This window comes from Oncorhynchus tshawytscha, linkage group LG14 (assembly GCF_018296145.1).
Source record: "Oncorhynchus tshawytscha isolate Ot180627B linkage group LG14, Otsh_v2.0, whole genome shotgun sequence".
Taxonomy (NCBI): domain Eukaryota; kingdom Metazoa; phylum Chordata; class Actinopteri; order Salmoniformes; family Salmonidae; genus Oncorhynchus; species Oncorhynchus tshawytscha.
This window is the reverse complement of record NC_056442.1, coordinates 12290982-12313067: the sequence shown is the minus strand read 5'-3', so window position 1 is coordinate 12313067 and position 22086 is coordinate 12290982.

The following is a 22086-nucleotide window of genomic DNA, read 5'->3' as shown; positions in this document are numbered from 1 at the left end:
CTGCAGTATTCTTCTTACACCCATAAAGTACGATTTCAAAGAAAGCAATTGCATGTTACTGAATCCCATGTTGTTTATTAGTTTGGGTGTTGTCAGTGATGGGAGATGGAAGAACAGATAGAAATCCCAGTTCTTCAACTGAATCTCCAAAGCGTGTGTTGTTTCAACACGTCTGAGCCTACTGAGCTTGTGATATTGCTCCCCAACTAAGGAAAAAAGTGCAAAACGCTGCTCTATTTGAACCCAGGGGGATGCAGTATCCAATTGTGTTTGTCAAGGCTCCGATTCATCATGTCACGGGGGTCTAATCTACTCCACACTGTTTTCCCTTTGCATGCTCTAAGTATTTTCTGTTCAACTTGTCACCGCAGAAAACACACATAAGAACTCTTTCGCAAACACTCCTTGCTCGCTTACTTCTTTTTAAGGAAATCTCCCCAGAGTCTGGAATTTTCCCCTCTCTGTCTTTATCTCGCCGTAAATGTTGACGGACCAGTGAACCTTGATGTGGTCCATGACAGGCTTAGAGCTATTTTGTAAAGTGTGCAGAAACACAAAAGGCCTCTGGTGTGGTGGTTAGGCCATCATGGATGCACGGCTCTGAGAGAGAGAGAGAGAGAGAGAGAGAGAGAGAGAGAGAGAGAGAGAGAGAGAGAAAGTCCCAACAAACCATCAATAAGAGGCCTGTACTCTACAGTAACTAACACAGAAGCAGTCTACATGGGACCTTTAGGGAAAAAAGACCACGATTTATGATATTTTAGTTCAAACTGTGCTACCCTTCTGTGTGGTTGCCTATTGTAAATTAATGAGGGTTTCTTCAGCAGATCTGAGTTGATGGGTATGACATGGGACCCCAGTAGAGATTGGAAGATATGTTGCACCAAGTGTAGACCCTTATTACAATGGTAGGGTTAACTTGACTTTTTATTTGTTCGCTTCATGTCTTGGGATACAGTATGTGTGATTCTACCTTGAAAGCCAAACTCAGTAATTTCACAAATGTAAATATACCTGACTGTGTGCAAATGCACCTGGATCTGCCTATTCATGTGAAATGTCAAAATGACTAGACATCCTTTTTATTATTTCCTCTAGTTGTATCACAATCCTTCCAGGGGCCTGTTTGATATGCTGCTTCCTGCCCTTTCCCCCCTACCTCCTGACTTCCTGTGGGATCCTCATTTGATGAACATCATTTCCCAGACAGGCTCATGAAGGGCATGTTTGGCACGTTGTTACATGACAAAAACCTAAAGACATAAAGACAGACACACACAAAGGTGAGAGCTGACAATGAAGTGCAACGCTTTCAGGGTCCCGACCTGCCTCGGCGCTGTAGTTTGATGATGACAAAGCCATCCGGACTGGTGAGGATGCTGTCCTGACTGACGGGAACTAAGGAACAATGGATGGGGTTGCTGTGCTATTTGGAAAAAAAGGGGGAAATTAAATGGAAACCTTAACTGACTTTTTTGGGGGGGGCGGATATCATGTTAAGTTAAATATGTTCTAGGGGCAAAAAGTACAACCATCTGACTACTATCTACCATACAATATTTTTTATGAAAGACTGATACTTGTTAACTCTAAAATATCTGATACACATTTATACTTTACAACGGCCCTGTGAAGTAAGATAGTGTTTGTGATAATCCTCCTGAGAGTTCGTAAATATGTCAAAATCCTCTTCAACACCGGAACTGCAAACATTGCACAAAGGTCAGCTCAGAAGAGGCGTTCATGATTCAACTTTCTTAAAACATGACTATTAAGGAAGCACTGGCATTTACTGTAACAATCGGTAGGAAAAGGGCTCAGGGAAAAACATTTGACAGGAGATGAGATGACATATTTACAGACTTATTACATCCTTTGTCCAGGCAGCTGAGCTATTCTTTTCCCACATAGGAAAGAAGAGTAAGAGTAATTCATACACATTTTTATCCCTCTCCCTCCTTACCCCCTTATCATTCAAAGTCGTCCTTTTGGTTCCCATGCATTCACCATGGAAAAGGTCCCAGGTCTTTTTTGTTCATACTACCGCAGCAGATAACATTCACATAACTCGCAGTCGGTGAGAAGCCAGATCATCCATTCCCCACCCCCTCCACCCCTCCTCTTTCTCACATCCTAAAGTAAACCTTTCTGTCCCACATTTCCATCGCCACCAGTTGTTTTTTTCCAATCTTGGGAATTCACTTCAGTTTAATTGTTTGACAGTAGTTTTCCTGCTTTTTATGCCACTTAGAAAGAAGGTGCTGTACATTTCTGAGACAGTAATAACACACCCCCCCTCCCCCGCCCCAGTGGTTCCCTGGGGGGCGAGCTCATTACAGCTCATAGGCAGGAAAATAAACTGTCTAGGTTCTGAGGCTAATGTCTCCACTGAGAGATTAGGAATTAGTAGGCTACAGTAGGTGGAAGTGCCAACTGCCAACTTTTTCATGACTTATAATGTTTTTTACTCAAACATAAGATACAGTGGTTAAATAGTTATATACATTTGCAAAGGGGTTCATTATCCTGGCTGAGTTGACAGGGTAGGATGGGCAGGTTTGTAAAAGTGCTGTTATGAATATTTCCACTGGGTGGCAGCACTGTGACTTCCTCAAACCTCTGTGTGAAGTGCTTGTGAACTGTGGCATTCACAGTCCAACAAATAGAGTATTCAGATTTTTTTTTAAACATATAATTATCATACCTAAATCGTTCTTTAAAAATATCAATACATTTTCAAGATTTTGCTATGTCAGGAAATTCAATACGTTTAAGAACATCACAAATTATTCAAATGAGTGATGTGTTGTTGATTAAAAAACAAACAGGAATGGATAAAGCATTTCAGAATCTTACTAACAAAAGAGAAGAGAAGAAATGAGAAGAATAGAAAAGAGACATGAATGATATGGTTGCTGATTTGATCTATAGCAACAACTGCTAACAAAAAGTTGCCTGTTTATTCAAAATAAATGACCTCAGAATGCAGACCTTTGTTAATGAGGTGTTTTCTTCTCAACAAAGAATGTATTGGATTCATTTTTCATTAATACAAGCTTACATGTAGGTAAAAAATGCATTCTAGCTGAAGAGAATCACCTTGCAATACTGTGTGAACATCTTATTTATACAAAATGTTTACATATTTTATTTAAAATAAAATAAAATGTTATTGGTTGCATACACACATTAAGCACATGTTATTGCGGCTGTAGCAAAATGCTTATGTTCTTACTGTAGCTCCAACAGTGAAGTAATATCTGACAATAAAAAACAATTACACACAAAATCGAAAGTAAATGTATGGAATTTACAAATATGTAAGGGATAATCAGCGAGGGACTATACGTTCTATGGAAAATAATTAACGATATGGAAGCTGTGTTCAACAAAACGCTAGCGAAGTGGTACAAACCTTCCGCGGAGCTACAATATTCAAAAAGTCCCAAGTTGATTATCCCTTTTATACCATGGCTATAATTGAACACATTTGCCGCTACAAAATGTGTTAATTTGCAGGTAGACGTGTTGAACATCCACTGAAGAAGCTATCAAGTTTACTAGATAGCTACATCAGTTGCCGTAGTAACCAAACAGACTTGCAGCTGTAGTTTTGCTCACCAAACCATCAGTCCTAGCTTGCTATTATGAAAATCAAATTCAACAATACCAATAATGTTTTCAATTCGACTTTTACTTTCAAAAGAAGCTCAAACATAGAACATGTAAGAATTAACCAAAACCATTGAATTCTACTGTGCTGATTCGCCAACCATTATAGGAAATTATATACGGGTGAGTCAAATCCTGAATGCTGATTGGTTAAAACCGCATTCCAGCCGGTGTCTATTCTACAAGTTTCCTCCGGCTAAATCTATGACATTAAAATGCATATTTACTCGATTCCATCTGACTGTGCAATCCACTGTCTCATCAGCCCTGCCAGGCAATTTATAAACTTGATATCCACTATTAAAAGTATCTACACATTATCTCACATTTCTTTTCCACTAACATTTAGTTTTCAACAGCGGAGATTTGCATAAACCTTGCTGTCTGTCTCTCTGACATTTGCAACATTGTTTCAATATTCAAATTCGATCTCCTGCTGTCCCATAGTAATGAACAAGTCGGGAGTCAGGACAAGACAGATAGTCAGGCAGTGTTTCTCAGCCATTCGAAATCATGAATCAGCTGGCATAAGAAGTGCAGCTAGTTTGCAGTCTTTCCAGCTTCAGTTTGAAGTGATTGTGTTAGCTGTGTTGTTGGCTATCTCCTCTGAAGAACAGTGTCCTGACGAGTGAGCACATTTTCTATGCCAGGCGAAATTGCGCCTCATTAGCTCTTTGTTATGGATGTCTCCAAATAAACGTCACTAGAAAACAGCTTAAAGAAATGCAAATGCAGCTACTTTGCTGTTCTTCTGGCAGCACTTTTTGACGGGATTGTAGCCTCAGTTAGCCGTAGTTGGCTAGCTAGCAAGCAAGGGATAAGACATTGCCAGTCAGTATGGCAACCGAACCAATAGAACAAACAACCAGCCGACTTGGGTAGCATCCCTAGATTTGTGTCGGGATTATATCTTGTGGAAGGATAAAATAGTATGAATACATTCATCAAAATCAATTTTATTATGAAAATATGTCAATCATTATTTGAATATGTTGGTAATCTGTATAAAAGTGATAATGCCCTCGAAGCTGGTGTTCGGAGGATATATTGGCACGGTTTGCAAACTCAACTTCGTCTCTGACTTAACAACACCCGTGCCAATATATGCTCCAAACACTGGCTTCTCGGGCATTAGCACTTAAATAATGCACACTCTAGAATACCCTTAGCCAATACAACAATTCCATGGCATAATTAAGGCCAGAGGAGGTGTGGTATAAGGTGAATATACCACGGCTAAGGGTTGTTCTTACCATGATGCTACGCGGAGTGCCTGGACACAGCCCTTTGCCGTGGTACTGTATAATGGCCATACAGTTGAAGTCGAAGTTTACATACACTTAGGTTGGAGTCATTAAAACGTATTTTTCAACCACTCCACATATTTCTTGTTAACAAACTATAGTTTTGGCAGGTACCACGTTCATCTGTACAACCAATAGTACGCAAGTATAAACACCATGTGACCACGCAGCCAACATACCACTCAGGAAGGAGACGCATTATGTCTCCTAGAGATGAACGTACTTTGGTGCAAAAAGTGCATATCAATCCCAGAACAACAGAAAATAACCTTGTGAAGATGCTGGAAGAAACAGGTACAAAAGTATCTATATCCCAAGTAGGACGAGTCCTATATCGACATAACCAGAAAGGCCGCACAGCAAGGAAGAAGCCACTGCTCCAAAACCGCCATTAAAAAATCCAGACTATGGTTTGCAACTGCATATGGGGTCAAAGATCGTACTTTATGGAGAAATGTCCTCTGTTTGGCCATAATGACCATTGTTATGTTTGGAGGAAAAAGGGGGAAGCTTGCAAGCCAAAGAACACCATCCCAACCGCGAAGCACAGGGGTGAAAGCATTATGTTGTGGGGGTGCGTCGCTGCAGGAGGGGCTGGTGCACTTCACAAAATAGATGAGGAAGGAAGGAAAATTATGCGGATTACCTAAAGCAACATCTCAAGACATCAGTCAGAAAGTTAAAGCTTGGTCGCAAATGGGTCTTCCAAATGGACAATAACCCCAAGCATACTTACAAATTTGTGACAAAATGGCTTAAGGACAACAAATTCAAGGTATTGGAGTGGCCATCACAAAGCCCTGACCTCAACCCTATAGAAAATGTGTGGGTAGAACTGACAAAAGCGTGTGTGAGAAAGGAGGCCTACAAACCTGACTCAGTTACACCAGCTCTGTCAGGAGGAGCGGGCCAAAATTCACCCAACTTATTTTGGGAAGCTTGTGGAAGGCTACACGAAATGTTTGACCCAAGTTAAACAATTTAAAGGCAATGCTACCAAATAATTGAGTGTATGTAAACTCCTGAACCACTGGGAATGTGATGAAAGAAATAAAAGCTGAAATAAATCATTCTCTCTACTATTATTCTGACATTTCACATTCTTGAAATAAAGTGGTGATACTAACTGACCTAAGATTGTTACTAGGATTAAATGTCAGGAATTTTGAAAAACCGAGTTTAAAGTGTATGCAAACTTCCGACTTCAACTGTAAATCTCAAGCCCCCAAGGTGTCTTTTTGCTATTATAAACTGGTTACCAATGTAATTAGAGCAGTTAAAATGTATGTTTTGTCATACTAGTGGTATACGGTCTGATATTGGCTGTTAGCCAATCAACATTCAGGGCTCGAATTATACAGTTTTATACAAGGTATAGAATGGCAGGCAGGCTCAGGGTCAGGAAAGGAAGAACGGTCAAAACCGGGAAAACTAGAAAAAAGGAACTAGAAACAGACAGGAACAAGGGGGAAAACGCTGGTAGGCTTGACGAACAAAACGAACTGGCAACAGACAAACAGAGAACACAGGTATAAATACACTGGGGATAATGGGGAAGATGGGTGACACCTTGAGGGAGTGGAGACAAGCATAAAGACAGGTTAAACAGATCAAGGTGTGACAAAACTAGCAAGTCTGTTGGGTTACTGAGGCAACTACTTTAACTATCTAGTAAACTTGCTAGCTACTGTAATTCAGTGGATGTTGAACACATGTCTACCTGCAAATGAACACAATTCTAGCAGCAAATGTGTTAAATTATAGAGCCTTGAATGCTGATTGGCGGGTTTAACAACAATTTTCTTTTTACTCATGCAATTACGTTGGAAATCAGTTTATTATCACAATAAGGCACCTCGGGGGGTTGTGGTATATGGCCAATATACCATGGCTAATGGCTGTATCCAGGCACTCCGCATTGTGTTGTGCGCAAGAACAGCCCTTAGAAGCAATGTTGCTAATGTCGGAGAGACAGACAGCAAGGTCTACAAATCTCCGCTGTTGAAGATGTAGTGTCTAGATTATTTAATATTATTAATAGCTTATAAATTGCCTGGCAAAATTTACGAGACAGTGGATTGCGCCGCAGATGGAACAGAGTAAATAGGCATTTTAACATCATAGATTTAGCCGGTTGTAACTTGTGGAATAGAACCCGGCTGGAATGCAGTTTTAACCAAACAGCATTCAGAATTAGACCAAACTGTTGTATAACAGACTGTATACCATAGTTATGATGAAAATAATATTTGAGCTGGATTACTTTGGTCAATAATTGCAATAAAGCACATCGGGGTTTACGGTATGTGGCCAATGCTGTATCCAGGCACTCTGCGTTGTGTCGTGCATAGAACAGCTCTTAGCCGTGAATTATTGGCCATAGTATGCAAAACTTTAATAACTTTAGGTATCCAAATTTGGGAAAACAACTGACAACTACATTTGATATTTGTTAGGGGAATGGTTATCTGTTCTTTTGACAGGGTTATGGCCTTTGATATATTATTGCATGTTCATAAACCTGAACTTTTACCCATTCCATGCTTCACAACATCAATATATCTGTATTCATAACTAAGTCTACTGCAAAACACAGTAATGTGCCTTAATAACATAACTTAGCATATCTTATTGAGTGAAGGTTAGTCATTAAGGGGTTTAAAGAAACTGTGGGTTGGAAAATGTCAAAACATCATGTCAATATCACAGATGAATGCCAGTTTATTTAGTTCAAAAGATAAATATTTTTCCATAATCCTTAAAATATACGAGAAATAGCGATCACATTTCTTTAACTCTTTAAAAAATACATTCATAGGTTAAGTAATGGACAAGCTGATGGCATTTTTGAAAAGCCCTTTAATGAAAATCGATTCTTAGTATTTCACAAACCTAGGATGCTTTACATGTATAATGAACCTGTTCAACATTGGTGATCAAAAACCAAAATTAAGAGAAATAAATCTTCTTAGGACCATCTACCCTTCATCTACTGTTAGCATTTCTCCTGCGGGAGATGGCCAGCTATTAATTTAAGAGTTATGTCTCTTTAATTACAAATTGCTTTCTGGACTGTGCTTTCTGTGATGCTAAGGCATTAGTTTAAACTTTTTCCACAAATATTTAATCCTAGCATTGACTGGCAATGTTGCCAGACCTCACGACGGGTTTTTACAGTTATTACAAGCATTTCTCTGTCCATAGCACTTTGGATTATTCAAGATTATGTTGTAATCCGTTTAATCCTCATTGCATTAAGTTTCGGTCAAAATACTGGAACAGTAAAGTACGACTCAGCAGCAATGAAGTCTTAAGCATGTTAGGTGATTGGGGAAGCTGTCTTAATTTCACTTTCTCTTATTTATTCTGTGCGAAAAGTCTACATTGTCAATAGACCGACGAGCAACAGTTCCATTTGTTCACAGCAGTGACAATGGAATATTTCAAAAGGACACATCCCTCTCATCCCAATCACTATGACAAACACATATTTACCAAACTCGAAGAAATCACAGAGAGACAAACCAAAGAAAGAAGGAATATCACGCTGAGGGAAAACTCATGAAACACGCAGGGTATGAAAGAGTAAAAAATGATCCTTAAAACTTTCTGAGGAAAATGTGTTGACGCCAGAGGAGCACCCCCTGTTTCTGTTCGATCGTAACCTCTGAGGTTTTATCATTTCTCCAGCACCACTGATATTCTCCTTCTGTACTGTCTGCATGACCCACATCTCTGCTCCATGCATGTCCTGCTGAGACTAAGAGTGTCTCCAGCCAGGCTTTGCATCTCTCTGCTCTTCTCCTAAAAGACAAATTGATAATAGGCTACAGCCTCTGGACCACACTCTGTCCAATATTTCCCAACTCTAATACAACCATTGTCTGGCTTGGCTGTCAGGCTTGCCGTATTCCTTATTCTGTCTCTGGCTAATGTCTGCAGGCGAAGTCGGAAGTTTACATACACCTTAGCCAAATACATTTAAACTCCGTTTTTCACAATTCCTGACATGTAATCCTAGAAAAATGCCCTGTCTTAGGTAAGTTTGGATCACCACTTTATTTCAAGAATGTGAAATGTCAGAATAATAGTAGAGAGAATGATTTATTTCAGCTTTTATTTCTTTCATCACATTCCCAGTGGGTCAGAAGTTTACATACACTCAATTAGTATTTGGTAGCATTGCCTTTACATTGTTTAACTTGGGTCAAACGTTTCAGGTAGCCTTCCACAAGCTTCCCACAATAAATTGGGTGAATTTTGACCCGTTCCTCCTGACAGAGATGGTGTACCTGAGTCAGGTTTGTAGGCCTCCTTGCTCACATACGCTTTTTCAGTTCTGCCCACACATTTTCTATGGGATTGAGGGTTAGGGCTTTGTGATGGCCACTCCAATACCTTGGCTTTTTTGTCCTTAAGCCATTTTCCCACAACTTTGGAAGTATGCTTGGGGTCATTTTACATTTGGAAGACCCATTTGCAACCAAGCTTTAACTTCCTGACTAATTTTCTTTCCTCATAGTGCCATCTATTTGTGAAGTGCACCAGTCCCTCCTGCAGCGAAGCTCCCCCACAACATGCTGCTGCCACGCCCGTGCTTCACGTTTGGGATAGTGTTCTTCGGCTTGCAAGCCTCCCCCTTTTCCATCCAAACATAACAATGGTCCTTATGGCCAAACAGTTCTATTTTTGTTTCATCAGACCAGAGGACATTTCTCCAAAAAGTACGATCTTTGTCCCCATGTGCAGTTGCAAACCATAGTCTGGCTTTTTCTATGGCGGTTTTGGAGCAGTGGCTTCTTCCTTGCTAAGTGGCCTTTCAGGTTATGTCGATATAGGACTCATTCTACTGTGGATATAGATACTTTTGTATGTGTTTCCTCCAGCATCTTAACAAGGTCCTTTGCTGTTGTTCTGGGATTGATTTGAACTTTTCGCACCAAAGAAAGTTAAACTCTAGGAGACAGAACGTGTCTCCTTCCTGAGCGGTATGATGACTGCGTGGTCCCATGGTGTTTATACTTGCGTACTATTCTTTGTACAGATGAACGTGGTACCTTCAAGCATTTGGAATTGCTCCCAAGGATGAATCAGACTTGTGGAGGTCTACAATGTCTTTTTTGAGGTCTTGGCTGATTTCTTTAGATTTTCCCATGATGTCAAGCAAAGAGGCACTGAGTTTGAAGGTAGGCCTTGAAATACATCCACAGCTAAACCTCCAATTGACTCAAATGATGTCAATAGCATATCAGAAGCTTCTAAAGCCATAGCATCATTTTCTGGAATTTTCCAAGCTGTTTAAAGGCACAGTCAACTTAGTGTATGTAAACTTCTGACCCACTGGAATTGTGATAAAGTACATTTTAAGTGAAATAATCTGTCTGTAAACAATTGTTGGAAAAATTACTTGTGTCATGCACAAAGTAGATGTCCTAAACGACTTGCCAAAACTATAGTTTGTGGTTGAAAAACGAGTTTTAATGACTCCAACCTAAGTGTATGTAAACTTCCAACTTCAACTGTATATACTCTATGACATGAATGCACATGCAGATATTATATTTGTTTCCTTAAACATTATTGGATGCACTATGCAAAGAGATGTACTTTAAGTCACTGATGTAACATCCAACAAATTAAATTAAGTGAGTATAATGACTAAGCATTTCACGGTAAAGTCTACTACACCTGTTGTATTCGGCGCATGTAACAAATCAAATGTGAATATGAGAGTGAGAGGAAAGGGAATCCATGGACTAGCCAGAGGGTCTATCAGATGGCGGTGATATACATCAATGAGCAGGAAGGAGCAGGATTAGTTTGGAGGGAGTTTGACATCACCCTGGCCTGGCCCTAACATGATTACTGATGCTCTGTTGATCTGCATATTTCTCGCTACAAAAGAAGTGCACATTTGCCTTCCAGAAATGTTTTTTTTCTTCAGCCAATCTCTAATAGCTACTTCTGTGTATGTGAAGGGGGGAAGAGCTTGGAGCTTAATTAAAGGGTTGGATGGTGGTTGGGTGTTTGTGGTCAGAGCTGAAACGTCATATTGTATAACATCTCATTCTTTACCCTGGAAACAATACAGAAAATGGATGAAGATCGTACGTGGAGGATATCTTGTCTTAACGCTACAGGCTAATAGTGTCGTTACATACTCATACTGATACCACCAGCAGGCAGAACTCAACAGCCAGTATAGAACACTTTGAGAGGTTGTCACGGATCCCTCTGGAACTTTCATTGCGCACACCTGGCCCCTATTCCCACTGATTATATTTGTACATATGTGCCCTTTGTTCACCATGGTGCTTCGATTATTGTTCCAATGTTCATTGGTGCGTGTGAGTACCTGTGCTGTGTGTTTTGGGCTTTCGTGCCCTTGTGGACTGCGCAGATGATTACGGGTCTCGTCCTGTGGGTTAATCATTGTACGCGTGTGTATTTATTCGAGGTACTCCTCGCTCTTTTGTTTGGGTTTCGACCCTGTGTTTTTGTTCCGTGTTTGTTTGGTCATCGTCCCCGTGCCCTTACACAGCACGCCGTCATCACGGCACGCCGTCATTTGGGGTATAATAAAAAGCCCTATTCCGCATTCGTGCGCCTGTCTCCCGAATCATTGTTACCAACATGATTGAGGTTGGGTGTGGACTTTGAAATGTTTTGAACAGACCATCCCATGTAGCTCAAATGTGGTTTATAATTAATACGTTTGACCTGGGAACGATAAGTATTTCAAAGCAAAGTGTTGCACATTACTGCATGTTATGTTTAGAATTTCTGTTAACGAAACAAGGGATAAACTGGACCTAAATTGCACAGCAGTTTAGTCCCAAATATAACATTCATGCGACCATTATCACTGATTTAAAAAATATATTTCCATAGAAAATCAATTACTTTTCAGAGACATTTGTGTGTGTACCATCACTGTTTCTCTCCTATTGACATTGCAACATAGAGAGAGAACCTTGGAGCCAGCCAGAACTCTCTCTGACTCAGGACTTGTTGTTCCGGAGGAAAAGTAGGTTACTGTTTGCATTTAGAGTCACCCGCATGACCCTGGCTGGGTTCCTAGTCCCAGACCCCCACAGCAGATTGGCTCCCTATCCCCTTTCTCCCCTTACAGCCTGACTGGCCTGGCCTGTAGGCCACAACCACCGGTCAGAGTGCACTGGCTGCCTAGAGTGGCTTTCACATAACTACAAACTCAAACATGGACCCTAGCTGTCTTTATACAGATGTGACATGTTGTTTCTCTCCTATTGAATCTAGACTAGACTAGTAGCTGTGCGGCTGGGGCTTGTCTCGAGTCCCTGACTTCCATCCAGTGGCGGTGAACAATCTCCATTTTGGAGGCACTGCCTGTCTGTTGTAGTCAATGATTCATTTCTCTGCAAGAGTATGAGAGGGTTTGATTGGCTTAGGACAAGGGCCTGTTGTTGTGAGCTTTTGGACGAAGTTAGTTGATAATACATCTGATGCTTGTCTCTTGTTTGGTGACCTATTTCAGGAGTTGACTTACGTAGGTTACACAGCTTAGCAAAGGTATTACCTAAATGTTCTACGGACAAAGTGTAATCATGTGAGAGAGATGGATCTTCATTGAGATAACACTGGGAAGATATGTGAGAGTATAGGGTATATATCAGTATTCTTGTTTGAATTGCGCTTCCAATATCCAGAGAGATTTGCAGGGAACACTGTCTAAAAATGTTGATGTTACTTGCCAAAGTACTAGTTTTCTTTAGTTTACATAAGCCTTAGTATACACATGCCATAACACAGGAATATTTTTGTCAATAGACATATACAAAACACTTTTTAGCCCAGCACAAGGGACGATGAGAAAGTGTCCAATGTTTTAAAGAGGTCGGCTCTCTCAGTCTCTCTGTTAAAAAACAATGGGCCAGTTGAAATCCCTCTTGAGTAGAAATATCCACTTTTTTTGCCGCAGGTCCCAGGACAGTGTGTTTACCCTTGTTCAGCTGGAGTCCTCAGACCTACCTCACTCTAAACCTGCGCTGCAGGACAAATAAACAGGAAGACCACAGGCACTTGGAGACGAGCCACACATACAGCACTCCAAACCAGAATTCACAATGCCCAGTCTGTGTGGTTTTTGGGGGAAGGTTCCAGAAAAAGGCATAAACTACTATTCCATAAAAATACATATTGGTTATATGATACACAACTTAGGTACCATTTGAAAAGGCCTTAACATTTTACAATCTCTCCTTTTTGGTCGATCTGGCCTTTAGTTTAATAGAAGTTTAAGGACAGAGTATTTAACAGTAGGGTTCACATTATAAAAGAGCAAAGAGATATTGCATAAGAGACATCCGTCTTTCATCCTACTGTAGATTCTAAAGACATAAGAACATTTAGGTGGTTTCTATGTCATTCTCAAATACACAAAATCTGTTAGTCAATAGTAGGTACAAAATTACCAAACAGACACCAAGCTCTCCTAGAAAAATGAAAAACAAAAGGCTAAAAGATGAGGCTCAGTGTGCAGAATACTCTGTTGTGCGTGTAATAACAACGAGCAATACTTGACTGAGAAACCTTTGTAAAACTATGCAAAAATAATTTCATAAATAAAAACAATTCTTCACTTGCGTCCTAATCTTGTATGAAGTTTTTCACACACACACACACACACACACACACACACACACACACACACACACACACACACACACACACACACACACACACACACACACACACACACACACACACACACACAAAATGAATTGCAATCCAATAGCTGATGGTATTTCTTTGGAATGAAAGATGTGTCAAACGATTGTACTTTGTTATGAAATCATCTTCTTTAATGTGAAACAATTGTAGGAAATGCCATTTGAAATGGTCATTTGAAACTTTCTCTGTTTCCTGTGGCTAGAGAACATCTCTTTGAAGAAAGAGACAAATAACAGGCACTGGAAAATAAAATAGAATAAAATAACTTTTAAATGCCCCATGATTGGTCTTCTGTGTTCTCCTACAACTGTTAGAAATTCATAATATAACGAGCATGAAAGAATCAGACAGTATCCCAAATCGCACCCTATTCACTTTATGGTGCACTACTTTTGACCAAGGCCCCGGTCAAAAGTAGTATGCTATTTAGGGGAAAGGTTGCCATTTTGAATGCAGCTCCAATCTTCAAAGGTCCTCTGTCTTTATCCCTATGCGTTTTGGAGCTACTGAAGTTACAGAATGCATGTGGAAGTCATAAAGATACGTCTAGCTCTGAGGAGATTAGGGAGATTACCGTCTATGGAGATTACAGAGGAGTCCATACATTCCATAACCATGTGCATCCTCCATCCTGCTACTTTACCAACCACAGCTGACAGATGGACTAGTGACAGATACAGGGATAATAATTGAGAATGTACAGTTTTCAAAGGAGGCCCGTTAAGAGTTAAGACAAGAGGTACATGAGAAACCTGTCTCAGCGTGGTCACATGGTCGGAATTACACGGTTCCGCGTTTAGAATGATTCCACAACCCACCAATCAATATCAACACCAATGGACATTAATCTATGTGAAATTCCAGAAGAGCTACACAAAGTAAGCCATAAATACAGATTTGATACAATGCTTAATAAATACACACGATGTTGCATGCTGTTGAAATGGCTGTGACCCGGCATTAGGTGATTTATACGACTGCTCTGGACAGACCAGCTTTGCTGCGAGGCAAAGGGGAAGAGAAATATTTTACATTTAAAATAAACACAGGGAAAAAGCTTGTAAAATACACTTCTTTTGCAATATAAACAGGTTTTTCATATAAACTCTGTATACATACACAACGGTCTCAGCCGGAGCAGTTCAGGTCTTAGCTCTCTAATATTACAAACATAGCACTGATGTCGTTATCACTCACTCTGACCCCAGCGTAAATACAATTTGTGATTTCATAAAGGTAACAATTGAGGTTGTATATTATATGATTGAACAGCTTAATTTACACAAAAAACTCCATTAAACTTTTGCTCAAAATATTTATATTTCGTTCGGCGTAAATATAACACATAGTCTCACAGCTTTGGCATTGTTTGGAGGAGAGAGAGAACTTGGTAACTTTATAAATGAGAGTTTGTGACAGGTGGCATTGCAAAAATTGGTAGAGTCCATGTACACAATGAATAGGGAAAGGTAAATATTAAGCTAAAACAGCGTGGATATATGGATGCTTGGAAGCAGATCTCCAAAGATTGTGCAAAGTATCAACTGATTTTAGAACCCAGAAATGACTGGAGCTTTCATTTTTCAGTTAAACAACAGAGACATGTTGTATACCTCAACATTACTACACGGACAGCAACCATGGAGGTCAGTCAGTGTAAAAAATGAGGGATTTCGCAAATGCTGAGAAATCATGGGTATGTTCTTAAGCATTTTCTTGCAAACACACACACACACACACACACACACACACACACACACACACACACACACACACACACACACACACACACACACACACACACACACACACACACACACACACACACACACACACACTTCTCCACCACTGCCATATGTGGGGTAACTATACTTGAGCGTGTGAGCGTGGGCCGAGGAATAGGACTTGAGCCTGACACTGGCTTCATGGTGCCTGGTCCCTGTAATGAACAGGGCTGAAAGTGACTTAAAACGTGTGTGTGTAAGGCTGGTGGCTGTTGAACCTCTCACTAAGGGGAGATCAATACGGGGAGGCTTTGATAATTGCCCTGCGGTTCATTAAAAGTGCAGAGACAATCTCATTGACGAGGTGTGTGTGTGGGCGTGCGAACACGCGTTTATGTGCGTGTGTGTGTGTGTGTGTGTGTGTGTGTGTGTGTGTCGCTGTCACGAAAGGACCACATCAGAGCGCTTGCTCCACTGTGGATTAAAGTCATACACTTAAACTTCTCTACCCGACGACCACACTGGTAAACATTCTGATTGGCTTTTGAAGGGATGAGCTTCTCGGAAACTCGGAATCAAAGCATGTTAATTTGCTAGTTTTGAATCTGACAGCAGTAGAAAGGAGAGGAACCTGACAGAGGACACTATGGCGGTGTCAAATTAAACACTGTGATGTGACACTATGTTGGCACTATGTGACACTATGGTGCTATCTAATATACAGTGGGCCAAAAAAGTATTTTGTCAGCCACCAATTGTGCAAGTTCTCCCACTTAAAAAGATGAGAGTGGCCTGTAATTTTCATCATAGGTACACTTCAACTATGACAGACAAAATGAGAAAAAAATCCAGAAAATCACATTGTAGGATTTTTAATGAATTTATTTGCAAATTATGGTGGAAAATAAGTATTTGGTCAATAACAAAAGTTTATCTCAATACTTTGTTATATACCCTTTGTTGGCAATGACAGAGGTCAAGCGTTTTCTGTAAGTCTTCACAAGGTTTTCACACACTGTTGCTGGTGTTTTGGCCCATTCCTCCATGCAGATCTCCTCTAGAGCAGTGATGTTTTGTGTTGCTGTTGCTGGGAAACACGGACTTTCAACTCCCTCCAAAGATTTTCTATGGGGTTGAGATCTGGAGACTGGCTAGGCCACTCCAGGACTTTGAAATGCTTCTTACGAATCCACTCCTTCGTTGCCCGGGCGGTGTGTTTGGGATCATTGTCATGCTGAAAGACCCAGCCACGTTTCATATTCAATGAACTTGCTGATGGAAGGAGGTTTTCACTCAAAATCTCACGATACATGGCCCCATTCATTCTTTCCTTTACACGGATCAGTCGTCCTGGTCCCTTTGCAGAAAAACAGCCCCAAAGCATGATGTTTCCACCCCCATGCTTCACAGTAGGTATGGTGTTCTTTGGATGCAACTCAGCATTCTTTGTCCTCCAAACACGACGAGTTGAGTTTTTACCAAAAAGTTATATTTTGGTTTCATCTGACCGTATGACATTCTCCCAATCTTTTTCTGGATCATCCAAATGCTCTCTAGCAAACTTCAGATGGGCCTGTACATCTACTGGCTTAAGCAGGGGGACACGTCTGGCACTGCAGGATTTGAATCCCTGGCGGCGTAGTGTGTTACTGATGGTAGGCTTTGTTACTTTGGTCCCAGCTCTCTGCAGGTCATTCACTCGGTCCCCTTGTGTGGTTCTGGGATTTTTGCTCACCGTTCTTGTGATCATTTTGACCCCACGGGGTGAGATCTGCGTGGAGCCCCAGATCGAGGGAGATTATCAGTGGTCTTGTATGTCTTCCATTTCCTAATAATTGCTCCCACAGTTGATTTCTTCAAACCAAGCTGCTTACCTATTGCAGATTCAGTCTTCCCAGCCTGGTGCAGGTCTACAATTTTGTTTCTGGTGTCCTTTGACAGCTCTTTGGTCTTGGCCATAGTGGAGTTTGGAGTGTGACTGTTTGAGGTTGTGGACAGGTGTCTTTTATACTGATAACAAGTTCAAACAGGTGCCATTAATACAGATAACGAGTGGAGGACAGAGGAGCCTAGTTACAGGTCTGTGAGAGCCAGAAATCTTGCTTGTTTGTAGGTGACCAAATTCTTATTTTCCACCATATTTTGCAAATAAATTCATTAAAAATCCTACAATGTGATTTTCTGGATTTTGTTTCTCATTTTGTCTGTCATAGTTGAAGTGTACCTATGATGAAAATTACAGGCCTCTCTCATCTTTTTAAGTGGGAGAACTTGCACAATTGGTGGCTGACTAAATACTTTTTTGCCCCACTGTATATTCCATGACTGAGATGAAAAAATAAAAAATGCAAGTCTGAACAGTTTTTGAATGGCTAATGCTTGGGTGTTGCTAGTATTACTCCTGAGAACTTCAGTAGCATTTTACTTCAGTAAATATGTAGGGTACCAATGTATTTATAGCCCCTCATCACTTGCCAGGCCATCATAAGAATTTGTTCTTTACTGACTTGCCTTGTTAAAGGAAGGTGAATTAAAAAGAAAACCAGGGAGGTGTCAACTATACTGTAGAGTAAGATCTTCTGTAATAGACTGAAGCAGACCGTTTTCAGAGAGCGCAGTGTAATGTCATGTATCGATCAGAGGTCTGGAGTTTTCTGTGTCAGCCATCATTTAAATTCTCTCATTTTACAGAGGTTACTTGTTCTATCTGTTTACTGTGGCAGTGTGTGTGTGTGCATGTGTGTGTGTGTGTGTGTGTGTGTGTGTGTGGCCGGATGTGCCAGGAATACAAGTCTCACAGGCACCCAGGTGGATTTCATAACGTTCTGGAAATGAATGTAACATATGTACATGTTAGACAGCGTGGTGGACTGACTGGCTGTTGACTGTAAGCACTCATATAATGCATCCTTCATCTTCCCCTCGATCACCCTCCCGACCCCCTCTCCCACTCTCCCTCTCTCAAACTGACCTAACAAAACCGGTGTGTACTTCTGTCTGTCTGTTTGCCATCGACCGAGTGAGCAAACGGGCAAATAAGATACAGTTTAGCATATGCCTTCCCACCTCTCCCTCTCACCGGCACCTATTTGTCAGTATACTGCCTCATCTCGTAGTGTGTACTCCTGCATGTTAGTCTAAACCACTATTTATTCATACACTGTATTTTTCCAATGAATTCCCGAATCTCAGTATTAGCAAACATGACACACACACACACACAACCACACACACACACACACACACACACACACACACACACACACACACACACACACACACACACACACACACACACACACACACATTCAAACAGAGAGTGCATGGTGACTCTATGTTATGTACCAGGGGTATGTTCCTGCGCCCATCGTCCACGGCAGGGGTTATTGATAGTGACGTGCGCTTGCAGTGCACCTTCCTAGTCGCCTGTCAGCCAGATGCGTGCTGGCAGGTTCGGCCCAGCCCCCCCCACACCCCCTGACAGCTCCCACACAGCAAGGAGGTTGAGGGGGACACATTGTCAGACACCCAGGCCCCCCACTTCCTTCCCCCAGCCCTGCAACACTGCAATGTCACGGCAGACAGCTCGCGGCTCCCCTCACCCCAGCCTGACTAGCAGAGGTGAGCCAGTGTGTTTTTTGTGTTGTTTTTTTCTGACTGCTGTTGCTACAAGGTGAGTTGGCATGCCTCCCTGGGTTAGCTTCTATTTGAGGATACCCAGGTCTGTCACAGTGGGTCTTTTTTCTCTCCATCCCCCTCTCCTCCTCCTCTCTCTCTCTTTCCTCTAGCCCCCAGGACCAGGATGAACCATTTCACTGGGAGCTTTACATCACTGTCTATTTCCACTGTGGCGTTTAGGAGACATATCTCCCCCTAAATAGCTTGTTTAACGCTAGCGTTTCCAGGAGGTGTTTCGGCGTTTCATCCCCCACCACCACTCGTGTCCCCGGTCCTCTCAACGGCTGTCCCAGACAGGTAATGAATTAACTCATGGCTGGGGGCTGGGGGGGGTGGGGGGCTGCAGGGGAACATGACTGCACACCATGGGTTTGTGGCTGTGAAATTATCTGACACAGCTGCATGGCTTTTACAGAGATAGGTGCTTCCCTGTTTCCCTGTCTGTCTGTGGCAGCTCAACTGTGGGGTGTTGTGGGGAGTTTTGTCATAGAAAGGGTCTGCTTTCACAGTGGCTACAGACCATCAAGCTGCTGTACACACACAGTTTGTAGCTTATGCCTGATGTACCTACAACAGAGTTGACAGAACCACTGGGTTACAAAATATATATTATATATTGTATGAGTAACTCAGTGTTTGTGTGTGTCTGTGAGGCCAAAATGGGAACGGTCAGAGAGAGCAATTGCTAACATGTATCAGAAAGGCCCTGATGGTAAATGGATCATAAGTAATAATCAGAGAGGTCTTCAAAGGGTTACAGACAATAAGGTCTGTATCTAGACCCATTCATCACACAGAGGAAATTACAGTGGGATAACATCTAGTCCTGTCCGTATCTTACTGCTGTGGGATAATTTCCACTGATAAAGGGCTGTAGTTTCCTGCTCTGTTCCATCCCTCATCGGGAGGCTGGCTGGAGGTTCCACTGGTCTGGTCTGGTCTAGTCTGTTTTGGTCTGGTCTGGTCACACTGTCTGTCAGGTAGTCCAGGAACTGACTGCAGCAGCCCAGTCCACCATACCAAACGTGGGTTCAAGTAGTATTTTTTTCTTCTTTTTCCAAACACGTTCGCAGCGCTTGATTGGGCTTCCCTGGCACAATGGAACCAATTAAACAGTCCAAAAATGCAAACCTCTAATATATAGCTATTCAGGCAGACCCAATCAAACTCTAAAAGTATTTCAATGATAACAAATACTATTTGAACCCAGGGTTGCACCATTATCCATGCTTTGTGGCCTGATGGTTGAACATTATCATATCCTTGTTGTTAAATCAGTGCTCCAGTCAACCAGTCATCCAGTTACTGTATATCAAACACATTTAAAAACACATAATAGACTTGTATTATTAGGCTTGAATGTGCATTGCAAATAAGGCAAGATTAAATTACTATTAAGCTCTTATTAAAATGTTAAGATTTGCTCTACAACTAACTGGCTGATGGTAAAGTGTCCTGGGGGCTATCAGGATGTTTTCTGTTTCTTGGGGGTATTATTATGACCCCAGAGTAACCCACTGTTAAAATGGGGACCAACATAGTTAGCTGTTCCTAATGAGAGAAGAGCTAAGGGAACTCGGTTCTATACTGGGATAGAACCAAGGACTGCAGGCGTGATGACGTTGCAATATACCATAATAATATACGCCATTTAGCAGATCATTTTATCCAAAGGGACTTACAATCATGTATGCATACATTTTACGCATGGGTGGTCCCAGGAATCGAATCCACTATCCTGGCGTTGCAAGTGCGATGCTCTACCAACTGAACTACTGAGGACTGAGGACCACAATATTTGTAATATAAGCAGTTCTAAAGAATATTGATAATATAATGCTAGAGATAGTATAGAATTACTATAATGGGCATCCCCATTCATTGTACCATGTATCCTCTGCAACGTTCTAGCCATCGAACTTCAGTGATCCAACTCAAGAGGCCTCAAGAGGCCTCTCTCTCTCTCTCTCTCTCTCTCTCTCTCTCTCTCTCTCTCTCTCTCTCGCTCTCTCTCTCTCGCTCTCTCTCTCAGTAAACGTGAATAATGCGCGCGTCTCAATTCGATGCACATCCCCGGCCCAGCATTTCATAAGACACTTAATTCCATACTTGTTTTACGCCACTCTCCAGAGATCTAAAGTTCAAAACTGCATGCATTTTTTATTCTGAATTAAGCCAGGAAAAATGTCATGTTCACTTCAGCTGGGTTTGACAAACGTGACCACATGACCTACTTGCCGGGTGCTGGGTTCTGGGATTATGCTGAACAACAGTTAACTGTACTGGAGATATAGAGCTTTAATCTACTGGGGACCAGATTATAACATTTTACTCCTCTCAAGGATAAAAGACACTCACACACACAATCAGGAACGGGCATAAGCATCATAACTATTTAACGATATATTTCCTCACTGAAGGAACAAAAAATATGTTGAAATGGAGTAGAAACATGAATTCAAACCAACTTTATAACGTATCATTTGTGTGGGAGTTTGAGGTTAAATGGTCAATTATATGACACTTCACATGGCTATTTAAATGTTCACACTAAATAAAGCATTCATCTCTAACATAAATAAATAATTTATTGCATAACACATAAATGGATATATCAGATGTTTTATATATATATATATATGGGTATCTCAACTTGCTTAAAAATTTGTAAATCCAAAGCATTACTTACAAGTCTATATTCTCAGAAAAATAGACAATCTAATCATGATCAAATATAAAATCTCAGAAGTTGTTAAATAATTACGCAAACTGTCAGATATGTCCTGATATGATGCTTGTAGTAAATAGCACGTAATAGCACCCCAGCTAGCACATTTGGTTCCTTAGATGTTGTGGGAACATACGTTTTTGGATTCCCATTGGTTCTGTTGACGACCTTTCCTGACAGAACGTTAAAACAGAATGTTTTTTAAATGTTCTGAGAACAGAAGAGAAAATGTCACCTGTTCTGGGATAGTACAGTTTAAGGTTCCAGG